Source organism: Alosa alosa, chromosome 8 (genome assembly GCF_017589495.1).
Source record: "Alosa alosa isolate M-15738 ecotype Scorff River chromosome 8, AALO_Geno_1.1, whole genome shotgun sequence".
NCBI lineage: Eukaryota > Metazoa > Chordata > Actinopteri > Clupeiformes > Clupeidae > Alosa > Alosa alosa.
The window spans coordinates 25,713,698-25,735,387 of record NC_063196.1 but is presented as its reverse complement, the minus strand read 5'-3'; the positions used below and the strand labels follow the sequence as shown (position 1 = coordinate 25,735,387).

At 42.7% G+C, this 21,690-nt stretch overlaps 1 long non-coding RNA gene across 1 annotated transcript; it reads left to right on the top strand.

The window, feature by feature from the left end:
- Positions 1–732: 732 nt before the first annotated feature.
- On the top strand, positions 733–1,964 carry LOC125299730. Its single transcript, XR_007194434.1, has 5 exons — positions 733–930; positions 1,076–1,118; positions 1,223–1,314; positions 1,414–1,529; positions 1,629–1,964. It is a non-coding gene; the product is annotated as an uncharacterized LOC125299730 (long non-coding RNA).
- Positions 1,965–21,690: the final 19,726 nt, after the last annotated feature.

Here is a 21,690-nt window from a genome sequence, read left to right as displayed (position 1 = left end):
TTCGCCCCCACGCCAGCAGGGGAGACACTTCCTCTAGTAAGCAGTGGTTGCACTGTGGTCACGCTTCCACCAGAACAGCTGATAAGATAAACAACAGTCAGTGTGCGGCGGCAAATTCCTTCCCACAGGCTGCAGCGAGCTGTACTTGGATTCAGCAGAACAGAAAGGCTAGCCTACAGTTTCATTAGGCTACTACTTCACGTTACTTGGATGTATGTGGATGTGAATCATAAACAACGCGCCCGCGATTGTCGGCACTCATTCCTTCTAGAAGAGGGGACCTTTAAACGAGCACTTCCCTTTTTGCTTGGAAGAATGGAGAGCGTTGGATCTAGTGCCAGATGAGTAGGCCTACTTGTCTCGCCAGGAGAATAGACATCTGCTGTCGGGAAATCCGAGCCGTGGTAGCCAGCCGTAGCCAACCAGGGTTCACTCGGAGACACATAGGCGCTACCGGAGCAATGGTAAGATTTAAAGAATACGCTTTCATTCTGCTGTAGGCTATGAGGAAATAGATAGGCTCTGTTGATAGATACCGATCTTAACTGTACATTTTGTTTTCACAGACTAACTTTGCCTCTTAATGGGGTCGTGACCTCCTCTTTGCTCGGAGCTGTCTGCAAGTCATTCAAGCAATTAGGTAAACTCCAGGTTGCTGTCCATAGAGGACCGCTGCTCTGGAGTCGAAAAACTGTGCGGGATAGACAAACTTTGAGATACCGATCTTAACTGTACATTTTGTTTTCACAGACTAACTTTGCCTCTTAATGGGGTCGTGACCTCCTCTTTGCTCGGAGCTGTCTGCAAGTCATTCAAGCAATTAGGTAAACTCCATGTTGCTGTCCATAGAGGGCCGCTGCTCTGGAGTCGAAAAACTGTGCGGGAGAGACAAACTTTGAGAAAAGACGGGTGCACAATCCCAAGCTTGCGGTAAGAATATGTTCGATGACTGCTAGCTAAGCTAAAAGCACCCTAGCCTAAAACCAAAGCTAAGAGTAGCCTAGTAGCCTTGCAAAAGAACAAGTGAGCAGAACCAGCTTTATTAAAGTGTATTTTTTTGTCTCGTCATTTACAGGAAGCACGCCGTCAATTTGCAGGCGCTACGAACCGGAGCAAGGGTAAGATTTAAAGAATATGCTTTCATTCTGCGGTATAAGGAAATAGATACGTATAGATACCATAGGATAGATACCGATCATAACTGTACATTTTGTTTTCACAGACTAATCTCGCCTCATAATGAGGCGGTGACCTCCTATTTGCTCGGAGCAATATCTGCAAGTCCACACAATGTTGATAAAGACGACATTGTGTGTAAGTTACTTTTTTTTACTGTTTCTCCTTCCTTGTTTAATGTTACTATGACTTGCGTTTGATTTTTATTCATACCACTCTCATTTAATTGTTTTCCAGCCGCCTGTAAGACATACGAGACGGTACGCAGGAGCTTTAGGTATACCCAGCCAGAAAACTCATTGCGGGCGGAAGCTGCGAAGAGTTCAGCTCAGAGTCGAGCGAGAAGAAAGAGGGTAAGACTTTATTTGGTGACTATTTTTCAGGTGCATTGATAGATGTGTTGTGTCCATACGCAGTGCATCGCACAGTACTGATTCATTGTTTTTTTACAGCTGCTGGAATCGAGACAGAGTGTGCTAGCAGATGACGAGGTGGAACTCTGGAAGTCCGCCACCGTAGACCTCATGTCTGACGAAGAAGATGGCGTTGTTGGCGGGGTCTCTGGATGGGTTGTATGGTCGCCGTCATTTCGTAGGCCGGAGCTCTCTGTGCGAAGCTGCAGTCCCGGTTAGAGGCAACGCCGAAGTACAGAGCCACGCACAATAGGCGTCTGCACAACGGACCTGCCTCGGAAAGAACGCCGCCAGTTACCTACAACCCCGAGGAGGCAAACGGACAGTTCACGGAGTTGTAGTTTTTGGATCATCCTCTACCCATGTGTGGGCAGATCCTCGCTTTGTATATACTGAAGTTGTGTTTCTTTTAATAAAGCTCTTTCTTTGCATAAACATGTTCCTGGCAAATGTTCATTTCCTCTATAAATTCATTCATGTCCTTGATGGTAGCCTAATAATAGTGTAGTAGCCTACATAGGATAACATGAATATACAGCTAAATATATATATATATATATATATACACACACATTATTATTGGGGATCTGCCAACCAATCACGAGTGATTTTACTTGTTTGAAAGTTGTGGTTTCATCCAATACTGAGTAAGGAAATTCAAGCCTGGCCAGGTGTGGTTTTGCTGCCAATCACGAGTGATTTTTCTTGTTTGAAAGTAGTGGTTTCATCCAATACTGAGTAAGGATATTCAAGCGAGGCCTGGCCAGCCGCGGTTTCACTGCATTCATATGCTAATTAGGGCCATTAGCACTCTGAAAGCTCTCCACATACGTCATTGTCCGGTTCCGACAATTTGTGGCACAGACAAACGGCGACAAGCGCGGGTTGCAAATTGTCGTCAACTACCGAAAATGAGGGAGATCTCCGGTCGTTTACGGGGACGAAAATCGCACTTTTCATGCAGTGGGCTATGCAGTTTCAGGTATTTAGCGAGAGCAATATATACCCAGTAAACAAAATAAAGTCCCGGCGACGTCCTCTAAAGGTTCCCTGGCGAACGTCACCTCCTCGACATTGTGTAGGGTTCCCTTGACATCCCACGGACCTGTATTTGGGACGTCTAAAAGACGTCCTGTAATGGTCACCGCCACGTTATGCGCGCAACGTTTATATTTCCGCAGAGCGGTACAAAATTTTTTTACAGCACATTTTTTCCACAAAAAGATATCACGCTGAAAGGCCTATATGATTCTAACTGTCTCACTAAATTGCATTATCCACACTCAATTCTCACTGGTATCTGCTAGACAACAAGTACCAAAACATGATTAGTTCATAGATTTCACATGTAAAATTCATTTTATACAACCCCACCTCCATCTTGCCTGTTCATAATTCTGAGAAATTCTTGATTGTTTGTGTTATGTTTATGTTATGTGTGTGGGTGTGAGTGTGTGTGTGTGTGCCTCGTATGTGCCTGTGCATGCAAGCGCATATATGTCTACTGTGTGAGTATGTGTCATAATGATGATTACTGTGAATGTATGTGTGTGTGTGTGTGTATCTGTTTGTGCACATGTGTGCACATGAAATGGGTTAACATGACCCTGGAGGCAAACATACGAAAAAAAAAAATGGTCATCCTAGGCCCTACAGTTCTCAAGATATTCACAGAGAACTGTGTCTGCCCCACCCTCCTTTCGGGGGGTCCAGTTCAGCGTGGGGGCTACAGATCAAAACGAAAAATGACGGTTCCATGCCATCCATGTGGGGGTACATGCCCACCAAGTTTTGTGTACCCGGTCTTTCAGTGTCCCGAATCCTTGTTGGTGTATCACTAAATGTACACATAAATTATTTTATTGTAAGGCCCCCCATGAACGAAAGTACACAAAACTTGGCATGCATTCGGAGGGTGTCATAATGATCCTACACTTTTAATTTCGTGCAGTTTTGACCTTGTCAGCCAGAGATATTGTGATGAAAAACACCTAATTTTTGCTTTTTAATTTTTAACTAGGTGGCTATACATGAAATAAGTGGTAATGGGATGGGTTGACATGCCCCTTAAGACCAACATACATAAAAAGGTGGACCTCCTAGGCCCTACGGTTCTCGAGATATTCGCAGAAAACTGTCTCCGGCCACCTACAGGCCAGTTGGGGTATAGTAACATAAATTAATTTATTGTGTGGCCCCCCATGAACGGAATTCCACAAAACTTGGCGTGCATACAGAGGGTGTCATAATGATCCTACACTTTTAATTTCGTGCAGTTTTGACCTTGTCAGCCAGAGATATTGTGATGAAAACACCTAATTTTTGCTTTTAATTTTTAACTAGGTGGCGCTATACATGAAATAAGTGGTAATGGGATGGGTTGACATGCCCCCTTAAGACCAACATACATAAAAAGGTGGACCTCCCTAGGCCCCACGGTTCTCGAGATATTCGCAGAAAACTGTCTCCGGCCACCTACAGGCCAGTTGGGGTATAGTAACATAAATTAATTTATTGTGTGGCCCCCATGAACGGAATTCCACAAAACTTGGCGTGCATACAGAGGGTGTCATAATGATCCTACACTTTTAATTTCGTGCAGTTTTGACCTTTTCAGCCAGAGATATTGTGATGAAAAAACACCTAATTTTTGCTTTTTAATTTTTAACTAGGTGGCGCTATACATGAAATAAGTGGTAATGGGATGGGTTGACATGCCCCCTTAAGACCAACATACATAAAAAAGGTGGACCTCCTAGGCCCTACGGTTCTCGAGATATTCGCAGAAAACTGTCTCCGGCCACCTACAGGCCAGTTGGGTATAGTAACATAAATTAATTTATTGTGTGGCCCCCCATGAACGGAATTCCACAAAACTTGGCGTGCATACAGAGGGTGTCATAATGATCCTACACTTCCAATTTCGTGCAGTTTTGACTACATTATGTTAGGTCACAGATACCTTCAATTACAACACCTCATTTTTACTTTTTTGTGTTTAACTAGGTGGCGCTATACATGAAATGAGTGGTTATGGAATGGGTTGACATGGCCCCTTGAGATCAACATACAAAAAAATGGTCCTCCTAAACCCTACGGTTTTCGAGATATTCACAGAAAACTGTGTCTGCCCTACCCTCCTTTCGGGGGTCCAGTCCAGCGGGGGGGCTACAGATCAAAACGAAAAACGATGGTTCCATGCTATCCATGTGGGATTACATGCCCACCAAGTTTCGTGTACCCCGGTCTTTCAGTGTCCCGGGAATCATTGACGGAAATTTGGGCATGCGAAATAGAAAAAAAAAAATCTGACTAAACCTATATGAGAAGCGGCGGTCTAATTACACTTAGTTACCTCATGTTTCCACGTCGATCAGTCATGCATGGTATTACGTCCTCCTTATGCAATACACTAATAAAGAGTAGACATGGACCTTTATACCGGGCTAGGATATACTACTTTCACATCCACGGTGTCTTTTTCTTAATAAACTCACAAAGTCACCGGAACGTCCGCTAGAGAACATGGCGTTTGGGGGCCAATCAGGGACGTCGTGAATGTCCGCATAAGGTCCGGGGGACGTCCCGTGTTTGTCGGGTAGAGACTCAAGAGTCCCTAGAGTGGCGATATATTTACATTTTACTTTGTCATTGTAAATAGCCTACTTCTCATGGCTTGTTCCCCCCTGTAGGAGAGAGTTGAAACACTTTTTTTGAATTAAACATAATGTAACGATTTGATAACGACACATACAGTTGTCCAATCAAAGGTTTATAACTGAGGAAACGAGGGCAGGGACACAGACACAGAACACAATACACACGGAGCAGGTCAAGTACACACACACGCTACACATACAGGGGTGGACGCAGCCCCCCACACAAAGAGGATCACACACGAGGGAGAACTAAAAGGGAAACATGTCACAATAAAGACGCTAACATTACACTCAAAACTAAGGAGAAATACAGACATAAACCCCAAATGTTCGCTCCCGCATCCCAGCATGCCCTGCGTGGGAGTTCGCTACGCAATGTCTTGTGCACTGACGTTACAATAATATACAAAGCGATCATACCAGATTGAAAGCTAATATTTTGTCACTAGCAACCTACATCTGTCCTCTGTCAAATACAAATGCATTTTCAGCTTTGAACAAAACCGTTCAGGAATTATTACAGCAAAAGTGGGACGTGCATAATGTTTCATTCGTCCCTTCAACCACTCACATCGAAGCCAACCCGTGACGCTTTGAACAGTCTCACAGTCGCTTCTAGGCTACGTCACATCTATGAAACTCCCGCTCTACGTCCTGATTGGCTCTACCATACAATCTGGTGCCGAAATCACTCTCAACGGAACCGATCCCAGATGGATATGAGTGGAGCTAGGCGGAACGAAATTCATCTGGCGAGAGTCAGATTAGCATTTTCTAGCTTTTACTACAGAAATAGGCTAAAACAAAAGTCAGGAATTCAACATAGAATTTTAGAACCTTCAATTGTTGCGGAACTTAGAACGTTCAAAAACCTACACCTTGTGTCCTTGCAGGGCTGTTGTCCAGGGAGGCATTTGGGGAACTCATCAGCTGATAGTTTTTTTCTGCCATGATGTATTCCCTAACGTTCCCATCCAGTGCTTTATGGGACGGAGTGCCTGTAAAGAAAGAAAGGTCCATCGACATGACTCCAGCAAATCCATAAAGCTCAGCTGCATTCCTGTAGTTCTTGGAGTCAGCTACGATGATGAGATCACTTAAGGTAATGGTCATCACTTGGCTGCCATCATTGCTTGCAAACCTCTGGATATTAACCTGAGCAGTTCGACTGATTTAGACAATAAGTCATATGGACCATAAAGCATATTTTACGATACATGCTCTCTCACAACTGAGGCCAGAAATACAACCCACTCTGTCCTCTTTATCATATCACCATAACAATACATACATGTGGATTTTTTGTTGTCCAGTTTCTAATGGATCCTGCTAGTTGCTTATTATCATGCCTTAATTATATTTCTTTATGCAACTGTCAGGAAACATAGCTTTGCACAAACTGAAATGACAATTTCTCTGTTGTTAGGCACCTGCAATCATGCATGAAAGGCACAATATAAAACAGATGTGATTTTACTTTTTTAATTGAACAGGTGTGATCATTTCAGAAACAGACTTCTTCAGCTCACAGCTTCCACAATCATCTGTGGCACACAGCTGTTCGGTTTGCTTTTGTAACAAGTATTGTTTCTGTATGAAAACCTCTGGTCTGTCCAATGTCGCACCTTAAAAACAATGGCCCTTCAAAGAGGTGTGTTACTCTAACAATTCTTCCTGCATACAAACGTGACCAGAACGCTACTGTTTTTTAGACAATATGAGTCCACCTGGTAAATGGAGATAAGTAAGCTGTTATTATGGTGTTACAGCAACAACCTGGGGTCCAATCCATACAGTCCTGGCCAGCAACTGTTAAAATTGTTACTTTTACATACTGTACCTGCCCAGGGACTACAGGTGGAAATTAGCAATTGTTGCTATAACCTGGCCAAACACATAATATCTTGTATCACAAGATTAATGTTTATTTGTGCATTGTCCCTGTTTTAAATAAATACATTTCCAATTCCAATTTCCAATTCCAATCCGGGGTCCAATCCACACAGTCCTCCGGTCCTGGCCAGGTCATCAATGACAGACCAAGGCTGTTGTCTGGATCCTGGGCTTTTGGAGAAGATGGTCACGTGAAGCTGATATTATAGTCCTGCAACAATTTGGGGTCCAAGGTAAACTCCCTTAGTCCTAACTCAAGGCCTACGTTTGAGTCTACATCAACTAGATGTACCGCATAGCGGTACAAAATATGACCGCCGCTCAGTCCTGTACATCCGTTCCGCGAAAATAAATCACACTTCAATTTGTCTCCATATTTTACTCCATCCCCCACTCTTGAAACTTTTGTGTATGCTTGTTTGGCATGCCTGAGTGTGTGTGTGCGGCTGCACAGAAAGTAGCCTACTGGTGCTGAAAAGGTGAATAGATTGTAGAATAGCCAAAGAAGATGTAGCGTTGTTATAAAACCTTTAAAATCTCTAAACAATCACAAGTAGGGCAGTTCATCACAGTTCATCCATTGCAACTGGATTGATGAAAGGTCACTTACACCTGTAGGCTACATTGTATTTAGGAAAAGCAAAAGGTATCAGCATAATGTTATTTATTTATTTATTTTTATGTATTTTAAACAAAAACATCTCTGTCAGTTCCATGCCGTTTTTCAACAGCTATCAAAAACAAAGGTCATTTTTGGATGGATGGATTTTTTTGTGACTGTTTCTTCTTCTACATAAGATTTTAGTCATCTTTAGTTCATGTAATACTTTTATTGTCAATGCACAAATTAAGTAACAGTAGTCTGAAACGCTATTGTTAATGCACAAATTAAGTAACAGTAGCCTAGTCTGAAACGAAATGCTGTTTTACATCTAACCAGTGGTGCAAATAACTGACATGTCCAAATGGGCCTTGATGAAATGCGTCGCTAGAAACTGTTCATACACATTTTAACGGGCCAAAGTTGAAGAGCTTTTGTCCGTTATTGTTAGTGCAAATATAGGCTGATTCATGTTCCCTTGCATTGTTTAACTGAGGTCCATGGCTAGTCTGGCTTTCATCAGACCAAGCTCAATCTTTTAAGAAATCAAAAAATAAATAGCGGGCAGATCTGGCTGGGTTCACCCAGCCTAGTCCATAGGCACCCGATATTGTTTAATTGTCCGATTGAGATATACACGCTCTGGCTATTCTAAATGCAAAAATGCATCAGGGAGTTATGACAAAACGGTAACTAACAAACTAGATCCTAATAGAAAGCTGTTAGCTTCCCTAAGCTACAGGTAAGATTATAAGGTAGGCCTATTTACAACATAAATGGTCAATAGGCTATGCTGGCGACACAAATAAAATCTCCTTTGAAACCAATGGCTTACGCCTTTACAGTATCAAGCTGACTTAAACTGTCATATCGCGGGCGAAAAGTTGTAATAACATTCACGCAGCTCCATGAGTCAAGGAAAGCGCCGAATGAAGTAGCCACTTCTAAATGGGACCCACTACACAGTAGCTTAAGGTGTTTTGCTAAAGCAGCCATAATGAAATGAAGGTGTCATTGTTTGGATACTTCACACACACAATGCTTTTTAATTTCACAGACTACAACTACCAAGCTGTAATCAAAGCACATCGATTCCCCTCTCACACCCTGCACGACTTAAAACAAAATAAACAGGCGCCTCAGTCTCACGCATGTATAGGCAAAACTGTATCAGACCGTTATAACGTTGGTAAAATCTTCCATTGCACAGAATGATTTTGTAGCGTGCAATAAATGACAGTCGAAAGATACAAACAGTGCTGCTATACATTTGCTTGGTATAACCGCATTTATAGTTTTCTACAAATGCAATAAATCAAATGCCTCCATCACTCAACCAACGCTAACGGTAACATTACCTAGGTCCTTATTGATATTACAAGATTAACGCATTCTGCAGTAAAAACCAAGCATGTCCGATAAACATCCTCAGATTTATTTCGCTTCAAGAAGAAATGGGAATTACACTTCATGTGAACATCGTCCCTATCCTTATTAGATGTTAAAGCGGTAAATTACAGTCCTTGTATGAAGCGTCCCATTGTTTTTTCCAACCCACTTTTAACTTCCAACAAAATTACGTCTCACTGCAACGATGCGCCATCTAGTGGACAAACGACTACTTCTCGCCAATACTGAAAATGCAGCCATGATGATGATGATGAATATTTATTTTGGCTTTCTTTTAATCCTACTGAATTTGTAATTATGTATAGGCCGCTCTAATACCGATAGTATGTGGGTGCCTGTGTGTGTGCATGTATATGTGTGCACCGCCATTTACAGGCCAATGAGTGTACAGTCACTAAATGTACACATAACCTAATTTTTTAGACCCCCCATGGATGAAATTCTACGAAACTTGGCATACCCCGAGAATGCCAGGTCAATCATACACATAAAATTTGGTGCAGTTCTGAACATCTTAACTGAAGATAGGGCGATTAAAGCAGAATAATATTGCATTTTCATTTTTTACCGGGGTGGGGGTGCAAATCACAAATGAGTGATTATGAGCCAGGTTGATGTGGGCCCTTGAGACCAACATACCATAAAAGATTCTTCATCCTCAGTGCCACGGTTCAGGTAGTTATTTAGGAAAAACTGTTTTTTTTTTTTGCGGTTCAGGGGCCCAGCACGGGGGCGGGTTGGTGGTGGTCCCGGGGGCTAAATAAAATTTTTCCGTAAAAGTCTAGTGGGGCTACATACCCACCAAATTTCATGTACCCCGTGGTTCGCGGTCCCGGTATCAATGACCAAAAATTCAGGGAGTAGATGACGGGAAAAATTCTTGAATTGTGTGCATGTCTGGCGTGTACAAATTTATGTTTATGTGTGTGGGGTGTGTGTGTGTATGTGTGCTTGTGTGTGTTTGCCTGCGTATGTGTGTTTGTGCATGTACATGCATGCGTACATATGTCTACTGTGTGAGTATGTGTCATAACGTTATGATTACTGTAAATGTATGTGTGTGGCGTGTGTATCTGTTTATGCACATGTGTGCACATGGAATGGGTTAACATGACCCCTGGAGGCAAACATACGGAAAAAATTGGTCATCCTAGGCCCTACAGTTCTCAAGATATTCACAGAGAACTGTGTCTCGCCCTACCCTCCTTTCGGGGTCCAGTCCAGCGGGGGCTACAGATCAAAAACTAAGAATGACGGTTCCATGCTATCCATGTGGGGGTACATGCCCACCAAGTTTTGTGTACCCGGTCTTTTAGTGTCCCGAATCCTTTGTTGGTGTAATCCACTAAATGTACACATAAATTATTTTATTGTAAGGCCCCCCATGAACGAAAGTACACAAAACTTGGCATGCATTCGAGGGTGTCATAATGATCCTACACTTTTAATTTCGTGCAGTTTTGACCTTGTCAGCCAGAGATATTGTGATGAAAACACCTAATTTTTTTGCTTTTTAATTTTTTTAACTAGGTGGCACTATACATGAAATAAGTGGTAATGGGATGGGTTGACATGCCCCTTAAGACCAACATACATAAAAAAAAGGTGGACCTCCTAGGCCCTACGGTTCTCGAGATATTCACAGAAAACTGTCTCCGCCACCTACAGGCCAGTTGGTGTATAGTAACATAAATTAATTTATTGTGTGGCCCCCCATGAACGGAATTCCACAAAACTTGGCGTGCATACAGAGGGTGTCATAATGATCCTACACTTCCAATTTTGTGCAGCGAAAAAGAAAAAAAAAAAAAAAAATTTGACTAAACCTATTTGACCGCCGCTTATTTCTTGGCGTCATAATAATATCTGTTATGAAGGAGTGAGGCAATTGCTTTAATCCCAGACACTTTGTTTTTATTAGCTCAATATTTTATCTCCCTTTATGTTCTGTTTTTGAGCAAAGTAATGGTAATTTTGTTTTAAAATGAAAAATAAATTAAATTGATGAAAACACTGAATGTCTGTGTCAAAATTGCACTTACACTTTATTACATTAATACATTAATTTTCCACAATAACCGAATCCTCCTGAGCCACAGACAACACAGAGGCAGTAGTAGTAGTATAACAATATTTATTAGTACAAGCAGCATAAAACACTGTTCGGCATAGGGGGAAGTGAGATCTAGAACACCACTAGGGGGCAGAAGCACACACAGCACACTAGCACACTGACTGGCAGCCCACGAGTTTAGCCAGCTTAATATGTATACACACACACTAGGAAACCTATTACCATAGCAGCACACACATTGCAAGATAACACACCAAAATCTCACTAAAAAAATGTTCCATAATGGGCAAATACACAAGGGCACAAAATGCACTCCAAAAAGTCACCCACCACACAGTAAGGCGAGAGCAGCAGACAATGGCAGAGGATGTAGTGTGCTGTCCACCCCTGGGGGAGCCACTCCATACGCGGAGTTAGTGGGGGGGCAGGGTGAGCACTGCCCCCTCTGGTGGAAATGGGTAATTGCATTGTTTCAAAAATTAGTGAAATACGTCTGGCATGACCAGATATTTTAAAAATAATTTAAATAACACAAAACAACAATACAAGGAACGGGCTGCGGTTGAAGATGGGAGCAGCCAGGTATTCTTCTCTTACGATCCTTCACATCGAAAGCGACATTACGGCCAACCTGACGAGGCATGCAGGATGCAAAAAACGAAAATTACTGTTGCACTAGTATGGACATCTTGCCGTGCCAACGTTGCAGTAAAGGTTGCCTAAATGCCATGTATATAAATGTCCTGTCCGCTTACTAGCCTAATTGATTTTGCGTTGTGTATAGTTTTGGACTTTTTATTCCACTTTGTTTAAACAGCAAAGTAGCGAAGCCTTGTTCACCAGTTTGGAACTGGCTGGTGAATGTGACGTGCATAGGCCTGGCTAGATACACCATGACCCTTTTTTTGCATCTAGGCCTACTGATTGCTGTGGATTACTTTTTTTGTGTCATTGGATTACAGCAAAATATGAATATTTTTTTCTTAACAAGTCTTAACGTAATGGTGTGATTGGCGCCGCTTCTGCGCGCTGGAGAGGCATCAGACTGTAGGTGAACACTTCCTTTGATTCTTGGAGTTCTCGCTATGATTTAGGTCTGCCCTGCACTCAATAGCCTACAGTTTGGAGTTTACTTACTTTGCCTTTGTAAAATCGAATTTGAGTTTTCAATGACTCGGTCTCCTTAAGCTAAGCATAGGTATAGGTGGCTCTCATGCCAGCAGCACTCTTGAGGCGTTGGAGGTAACGTTCCACAAGCACAGCAGTAGGCTATATAGTTCGTTTTTAATAGCAAACAGAAATGTCAAGATGGCAACAGGTCATTACATTCTTTAATTGACAAAATATGATTTTGCAAAATATTCAATCAATGTGGTGCAAATGAGGCTAGAGGCGATGGATTAATTTCTCAAAAGTGAGCAGCAACCAGAAAGGAGGGTAGGGCAGAAACAGTTCTCTGTGAATCTTTTATGGTATGTTGGTCTCAAGGGCCCACATCAACCTGGCTCATAATCACTCATTTGTGATTTGCCCCGGTAAAAAATGAAAATCAGTAGGATTAAAAGAAAGCCAAAATAAATATTCATCATCATCATCATGGCTGCATTTTCAGTATTGGTCGCTTATCGTTTGTCCACTAGATGGCGATCGCTGCAGTGAGACGTAATTTTGTTGGAAGTTAAAAAGTGGGTTGAAAAAACAATGGACGCTTCATACAAGGACTGTAATTTACATCGCAGCTAACATCTAATAAGGATAGGGCGATGTTCACATGAAGTGTAATTCCCATTTCTTCTTGAAGCCGAAATAAATCTGAGGATGTTTATCGGACATGCTTGGTTTTTACTGCAGGTAATGCTTAATCTTGTAATATCAATAAGGACCTAGGTAATGTTACCAAGTTAGCTTGGTTGAGTGATGGAGGCATTTGATTTATTGCATTTGTAGAAAACTATAAATGCGGTTATACCAAGCAAATGTATAGCAGCACTGTTTGTATCTTTCGACTGTCATTTATTGCACGTGCTACAAAATCATTCTGTGCAATGGAAGATTTACCAACGCTACACCGGGTCTGATACAGTTTTGCCTATACATGCGAGACTGAGACGCTTGTTTATTTTGTTTTAAGTGCGTGCAGGGTGTGAGAGGGGGAATCGATGTGCTTTGATTACAGCTTGGTAGTTGTAGTCTGTGAAATTAAAAGCACGCGGTGTGTGAAGTATCCAAACAATGACACCTTCATTTCATTATGGCTGCTTTAGCAAAACACCTTAAGCTACTGTGTAGTGGGTCCCATTTAGAAGTGGCTACTTCATTCTCAAGCGCTTTCCTTGACTCATGGAGCTGCGTGAATGTTATTACAACTTTTCGCCACGATATGACAGTTTAAGTCCGCTTGATACTGTAAGGCGAAGCCATTGGTTTCAAAGGAGATTTTATTTGTGTCGCCAGCATAGCCTATTGACAATTTATGTTGTCATTAGGCCTACCTTATAATCCTACCTGTAGCTTAGGGAAGCTAACAACTTTCTATTAGGATCTAGTTTGTTAGTTACCGCTTTGTCATAACTCCCTGATGCATTTTGCATTTAGAATAGCCAGAGCGTGAAGGCTATATCTCAATCGAAAATTAAACAATATCGGTGCCTATGGACTAGGCTGGGTGAACCCAGCCTGATCTGCCCGCTATTTATTTTTGATTTCTTAAAAGATTGAGCTTGGTCTGATGAAAGCCAGACTAGCCATGGACCTCAGTTAAACAATGCAAGGGAACATGAATCAGCCTATTTTGCACTAACAATAACGGACAAAAGCTCTTCAACTTTGGCCCGTTAAAATGTGTATGAACAGTCTAGCGGCGATTTCATCAAGGCCCATTTGGACATGTCAGTTATTTGCACCACTGGTTAGATGTAAAACAGCATTTCGTTTCAGACTAGGCTACTGTTACTTAATTTGTGCATTAACAATAACGTTTCAGACTACTGTTACTTAATTTGTGCATTGACAATAAAGTATTACATGAACTAAAGATGACTAAAAAATCTTATGTAGAAGAAGAAACATTCACAAAAAATCCATCCATCCAAAAATGACCTTTGTTTTTGATAGCTGTTGAAAACGCATGGAACTGACAGAGATGGTTTTGTTTATAAATACATAAAAAATAAATAAATAAATAACATTATGCTGATACCTTTTGCTTTTCCCAAATACAATGTAGCCTACAGGTGTAAGTGACCTTTCATCAATCCAGTTGCAATGGATGAACTGTGATGAACTGCCCTACTTGTGATTGTTTAGAGATTTTAAAGGTTTTATAACAATTCTACATCTTCTTTGGCTATTCTACAATCTATTCACCTTTTCAGCACCAGTAGGGTACTTTCTGTGCAGCCGCACACACACACTCAGGCATGCCAAATAAGCATACACAAAAGTTTCAAGAGTGGGGGATGGAGTAAAATATGGAGACAAATTGAAGTGTGATTTATTTTCGCGGAACGGATGTACAGGACTGAGCGGCGGTCATATTTTGTACCGCTATGCGGTACATCTAGTTATTTTTTTGTCTGCCCCCCCTGACTCGAATGCCAAACTCCGCCTATGAGCCACTCCCCTACCAACAGTCTTTAAGTAGAGAGGAAAGACAGTACTGGTCAGGCAGGCCTGCCTCCGACCAGTACAAAAGTATTTCTCAAAAAAGCACAAATTCGATCTGTTCAGCAACTCACAGTCCCTATAATGTAGTCTGAGTCCAGTCGGCCGAGGCCATGCCCCCAGGGCTCGAGTTCCAGGAAGATTCCGGGATTCCCTTCGTGGTGGTGATGTCATCAACGCGAGCCGTACCGTGGGGATTCCCAGCTTCCGGAAACAAACAAACAGTGTCTCAGGAGGCAGCTCTCGCAAGGCTAAGGCAACAATAAACACTTTATGGGGTGATGGGCTAATGGTTACACAGGCTAAATACTACAAGGAGGACTTCCCTTAACAGCGAAGTTTGAGAACCTTCACTCTAGCCACCCGACGTCTGATCCGATCAGCTGATCCTCTCGTTGGGGGAATACTCCGTGGTCACCTCAGCACCGCTGCAATGGTAGCTAAACCAGAAACAGCGAGACAGCACTTGGACGGTTCAACTCAAAGCACAGGTAAGGGAACCAACGATCAACGTTCCTTTCATAAATACTTAGCGTGCGTAGTATCAGTGGTCCTCATTGCCACTACAGCGTCTCCCGATCGCCCCGGCCCTCGGTGCGTCCTTGCGTCGGTTCTCGCCCGTCCCCCTCCTCTCTTTGCAGGCCTGTATTTAAAGGGAGATACAGCCTATCCGCAAGCATCAATTTCGGAGACGGCCAGTCAACAATTGAAACAGAAAGGTATCACCTGCACAGACGGCCCCGTATGAAGTCCAATTAGGGTATAATCAAAAAGAGTCCATATCATATAAACGTCCATAACCAGTTAGTCCATCCATATACACAAATGACACCCCATTCAGCCCACAGATAGTCCTTCCATCAACACATATACTGTATAAGCCACTTTACATCTGTGTTTGGTTTCATATCAAACATCATAATGAGCACATCATTATTTTTAGCCCCCTTTTGCTATCCATCAAAGACATACAGTAATTGTTGTCTTTACACAGACAAGACACTCGTTTTCAATCTCAATAATGCGCGCTTGGGGACTGAAAGCGTGGGAAATGAGAGAGGCTGTAACTCATCACCAGTCAGTGTTTGGTTCCTACCCTCAGCCAAGACTGATGCGGCGGCACTGTGAAGTACTCATGTCGTCCCGCTGCTTATGATTAAGAGGAATGGGATACCATCATGGCTGTTTTATATGCTGGAACACAGGGGAGAGACCTGGTATTTCACAAGTCATTGCCCCAAAACAAAAACAATTTGTTCCAAACAAAACTCTCTGTCATGGAATGGGGGTTTGGGTGGGTGGGTGTCGGTGGGTTTTGGAGGGGAGTTGAGTACCGTACAGGAGTAAGGGGCAGACATAAGGGATCACTGGCGAAGGAAAACAAAAGCCACTTTGTTCAGTCCTTGGGCAAGAGGAAAGAGAAAGAGGAGGGATAAAAATCCCTGTTTGTTCCTATGGCGACCTCCCCGGAACTGGAGACTCCCGAGCATTCCAGGCATTCTGCGGCCAGACACGGACACGGCCCGGGAGCCAGAGCAGCCAGGGACGACGCGATTGGACGGGACGGGACACGACACAACGCGAGGCGAGTCCTACAAACCCCTCACCTCAGATACCCCCTGAGCAAGCACGCACACACACTTACTCACACACACACACACACACACACACACACCTCCCTCCTCTGTGTCAATTGCTCCCCTGCCAGGACTATTATGTAATCAATGTCTCACACCATGACAGGGCTTCAGGCTCAGATCTGTGGCTCAGATCTCCCACTGGCAGAGAGGAGTGACTGGAGAGAGAGAGAGCAAGAGAGAGATAAATAAAGAGAGAATGAGATGAGAGAGAGAGAGAGAGAAGTTGGGGCGGGCTTCTGTCCACATATGGCATGGGCGCTCATGTCCAGTTTTGATATTCCCGTGGAGGCAGCGCAGGCAGAGGGACACTGTGTTACCCAGGAGTCCTAGAGGCAAGCCCCGCTGCCCGTCTGTCTGTTTCCAAGGGCTATCTGTCACAGATGGGTGCTGTCCAGTCCGGTTTGTGTGTGTGTGTGTGTACAGTATGTGTTTGTGAATATTCCTGTGGTCTGTTAGGTGTGTGGCTACAGTCTATTAAACCCAGACCAGCTATGTGGGTCTCATTGTTTGTGAGGAAAATTCTGAAAGAAACAGAACTATACAGGCCACTTTTTAAAAAATGGTTATCTTCTGGATTAAATAAAAAAGCACAAGCCTACGATGCTCTTGTCATTGTTTCCTTCCCATTACTAACTTCTTGCACAATTCCAAGTCCCCAGTACCTTAAAATACCTCCAAGCCTTTTAAACACATTTAGAATGAAAATGGGTAACATGACTTTCCTGCGGCTAAAGCATTGTAAAACACATTCTCATCAACAAACGTCGCGAAAAGCATTTAATTTACATGCTTTTCCTCCATGGTCTGTCTCCTATAGGTGAGATCAAATGGGAGTTAAGGCTGCCAGAGATGGAGGCCTTGATGTGTGTTGTGATGTCTCATTTCACATTAACCTTTGGCCTGACTCGCTGACCTGCCTGTCTGCTACTGTCATAAAAAACAAGCCAGGGCTGGGAGGGCTCTGCTTTTTATAGGTTTGGCTAAATCTGTCGTTGCTCTCTCTTTATCTCTCTCTCCCTCTCTCTCTCTAGAAAGCCATCTTCACCCTCCATCCTTTAGGCCCCTGTGCTTCAGCAAGTCTGTTGCTGGCAGGGGCTCCAGATTCATTCAGGCTGTCCCAGTGTTCTTAGTGTATCTGTCTATCTGTCTGTCTGCCTTTCAGTCATTCCATTAAATTATCTTTGTCTCTCCTCCTGTTGTTTTTTTAACTTTCTCTCTCTCACACTGTCAATCTCTCCGTGTCTCTTTCTCTCTCACAAACATACACACACATCAAGTCTCTCCATGTGAGCAGCTACTCTTACGGCGGTCTCTCTGTTGGCTCTGACTGCTTGCCCGAGGACTCCCTTTCTGTCCCATTCCGACTGAAAGCCTTGACCTAACCACCCCTTGCTCATTCGGTTCTGAGGGAGTTTCTCTAAGCCAGTGATGTCCGGCCAGCATCACTGGACATGCCCAGGGCTCCTTGGGCTAGTCTGCCATTGTTTCCCTTCCCACCTCTCATGCCTCATGTGGTTTGGCCTTTTTCTTTGAGTCAGTGGATGTGGTAGTAAAACCAGGATTTCCATGCTCATATTGAGGGTAAGAACTGTTTAGCTATGAGGGGTTTCACTAGTACTTGATGGGATCTACTGGTCTTGTATGTAAGACTGACACAGCCATGTCATTAAGATGTCATGGGCGATGCTATATCCTGTAATAAGATTTCATGACTGTGAGCTCATAACAGTGTCATGTTACCATTATGAGCATTTGATATGACAGCTATAATATATTTCCTGCTATGGGGTTCTATAGGCTGGTTAAGTAACCACATAAAATTAAGACATTTTAAAATAATTTAAGCTTCAACGGACGCACAAATGGCTCCTAATGGTTTTTATAGTTAACACACGTGTTTAGTGTTTCAGGCAACCTTTAGCTGAGAATAAGAATGAGCCTCTCTCCTCATGGAAGAACATGCGATAAACGGACACACAGAAGTCCAGTTCACTGCCGCCGTCGGTCCCCTGATGCCATTTTTGTCAGGAGTCTCACATTCCAGGGGCCCTGAATCACCATGACTAGGAGAGGATCCATCCACAGGATGGAGCGCCTGGATTGGATTTATGTCTGAAAACCTTCAGGCTACATCCCCTCTATGCGAGAGTCCAATCTGATGTCTACGGTTTATTTAGCGGCCAAAGTCTGTCTCCCATGCTGCTGTTGCACGCAAGGCCGGTCAGTGAGATCGAATGTCACAAAACCCTTGAAAGATTCCATCTATTTCCACCATAATGATTCATGTCCATCCATCCAGAACAGGAACCCATAGATTCTTCGCCTGTGATATGATAACACCAAAGAAATTAATAAGTCAGGTTCAACATATTCATCGTTTATTTTTTTAACGTGGAATGCATGATAGCGTTCGCATGAAACGCATCTGTTACCACCTAATCCCTCTTGTTGTTTAAAGTGGACACACCAGTCCTCTTCACCTCTCAAGGCCGTCATCACCTGGACATCCTCCCAAATATGCTGTCTACAGCCGTCGGGAGGTCCGTGTTGGTCTGTTCCCGAGACGCACCCTCACCAATGAAAGATATCAGCAGCAACCCCCTCCTTCTCCCAGCAGTATTGCGCAGGGAGACTGGTATTTCAGGCAGATTTACAGGGCGCCCTTACCCCTCCATTTGTGAAATAGCATGACAAGACCAGCAGCTAAAAAATTCAGCTCAAACTTGCCCTGCGTTTTTGAAATATTGGACGTCGTGCCGAGTCCTGACCCATTTCCAGCGAAATAAAACGGTCTTGTGACGTTTTCACAGGGTGACACGGGTCTGGATTTATTGGCCTGTCTGTGAGCAAATACACAGTCCTCCACGTGATGGATTTATCAACCGGCTTTCAGCAGAGCAAACTGGCACCCCGAGACCAAATAAAACCTGGAGTGAAGCGCTAAGAAAACATGACAAATTCTAACTGTGACCTAATTTTTTGCGTTTGCTGTCAATGCTCCTGTTTCCAGCTAATGGCAGAGTGTTGGCAGAGTTGTCTTGCTTCAGGCCAAGTAGATTTCAGGTTTCTGAGAATTGTTGGGTGTAGGGTTATAGGGACCTCACGGATGCACTGAACAAAAGGTGGCATGTACTGTAAGTGAACCTGTGATGGACAAGTGCCCAATGGCCAGCACATCCACAAATGAAACCTTAACCACAAACGAAAATCCAAGTACTTTAATAAGATGTGTATATCAAGAATTTGGCCACACTTTATATGAAATATTTACAGGCCCTATGCTCTTTATTTTCTTTGAATTGATAAATGTGCGTTTCTGAATTAAATCTGAATTTAGTTGAAATATGCACTTGGGGTTAGATTTAAGCTTAGGACCATGTAATGCTGTTAAAATGTAAAGAAAATAGGAATTACTTTGTAGACTGTAGTGTTAATTTTGTCACCTATTTTTAATTTAGTCTTAGTCTTAGTCTTGTGAATGAAATGTCCTTTTTTAGTCTTTGTCATATTTAGTCATTCAAATATAATTTTTGTTAGTCAAGTTTTAGTTGACTAAAAGTCTCGTCATTTTAGTCTAGTTTTAGTCAAAAGAAAACTAAAAGTATCTTAGTCTTAGTCAGTTTTAGTCAACACATTTTAGTCTTTTTTTAATAACAAATTATTTCTGATTACCATTTGAGTCAAATAGTGTTTCACACATCTCAATTTTCCAACAATATTGTGTGTCCACAGGGCTACTTTCGTCTGTTATAATTACTCATTCTGATTTTTTTGTCAGTCAGTATGTTTACATGCACAGGTAAGTCGAGCTATAGTTATAGCTCGGCTGGGATTTGACCATAGACAGTAAAAGATTTGACTGGACCACTGTCATATTAAGTAGACCAGTGTTTCTCAAAGTGTGGTCCGGGATCACTGGTGGTCCATAAAGGTATCCCAAGTAGTCCGCGAGCAGGCGTGGTAAAATATAATATAGATGAGTTGTTTGCAATATTGAACCAACTTGTATGTAAAAACAGTTCTGCAACTAAGATATGCCAGTTTAAATCATACAGTATGAATCCACACAATAAGCAAAGTACAAAGACAATAAGCAAGGTGGTTCAGTAGGCCTATTGTGTAGACTAATTATAGGCTACTGTTGAAGTAGGTCTAATCTTTTTTTTTTTTTTTAGATAGGGCTAGTTAAGTGGTCCTGAAACTGAAAAGGTTTGAGAAACACTGTCATAGGCCAAAGTATTGATGTTTTTACTCCGCCTGGCTAGATGGCGATATATATTAAACACAACATTCCCCAAACAGACTCTCCGTCTTAGCCATAGCTAACTTGCTAGCTTAACTTTCCATATTAGCTTACTTGCTAGCAAACTTTTGCATCATCAGTCTAACTAGTTAAATTCTGGGGATGTTAATTTGTATGAGAGAAGCTTCAACTTCTGGGTATGTAGCATTGTGGCATAAAAGCTTAGGTAGTTAGCTTGCTAACTCTGGCAGAAATCTCCAGTGTTCTTGTTCCATGTAGTTTCGTGTTGCAGCCACAGGGTTGCAGCAACAGCCGCGTGGACTAGCCTACAGGAAAGCTGTGTATGAACTCATTGAATATTTTGAAAGCGTAACAGCTAGATATTCTGTCTTCTCATTTTGTAGACGAAAATGAAGAGATTTTATCTTAGTTTTTATTTCATGCAAAACATTTTAGTCTAGTCTTTTTTCGGTCAACAATAATGCATCTTAAGATAGTCTTAGTCAGTGTTTCAGGACATTACTGCCGTCTCGTCATCGTCTCGTCTTAGTCATGAAAAAAAAGGTTGTTGACGAACATATTTCCTCTCGTCTCGTCTGACGAAATTAACACTAGTAGACTGTAAAAACGTTATAGGTTTTTTTTTTGAGGCGGTAACCAATTCAACCAAGTTAATTATAAATGAACACATTCCAGCAACTCTCACTGCATTTACTGTGTGAGACGGGCGCAGGGCACGCCCACATCCACCATGCTGAACTCCTTACGGGCATCCTGGCCTGAGAGGTTTTCCGCTGGTGCGTGTGTGAAATGAAGGGCTACATTATGCTCCTCAGGCAGCCGGGCTGGTGCAGCTCTTCCGTCCCCACGCCCTGCCACAGCCCTTCAGGGGTCACCTCACGTTCAGCGCTGTTTGAA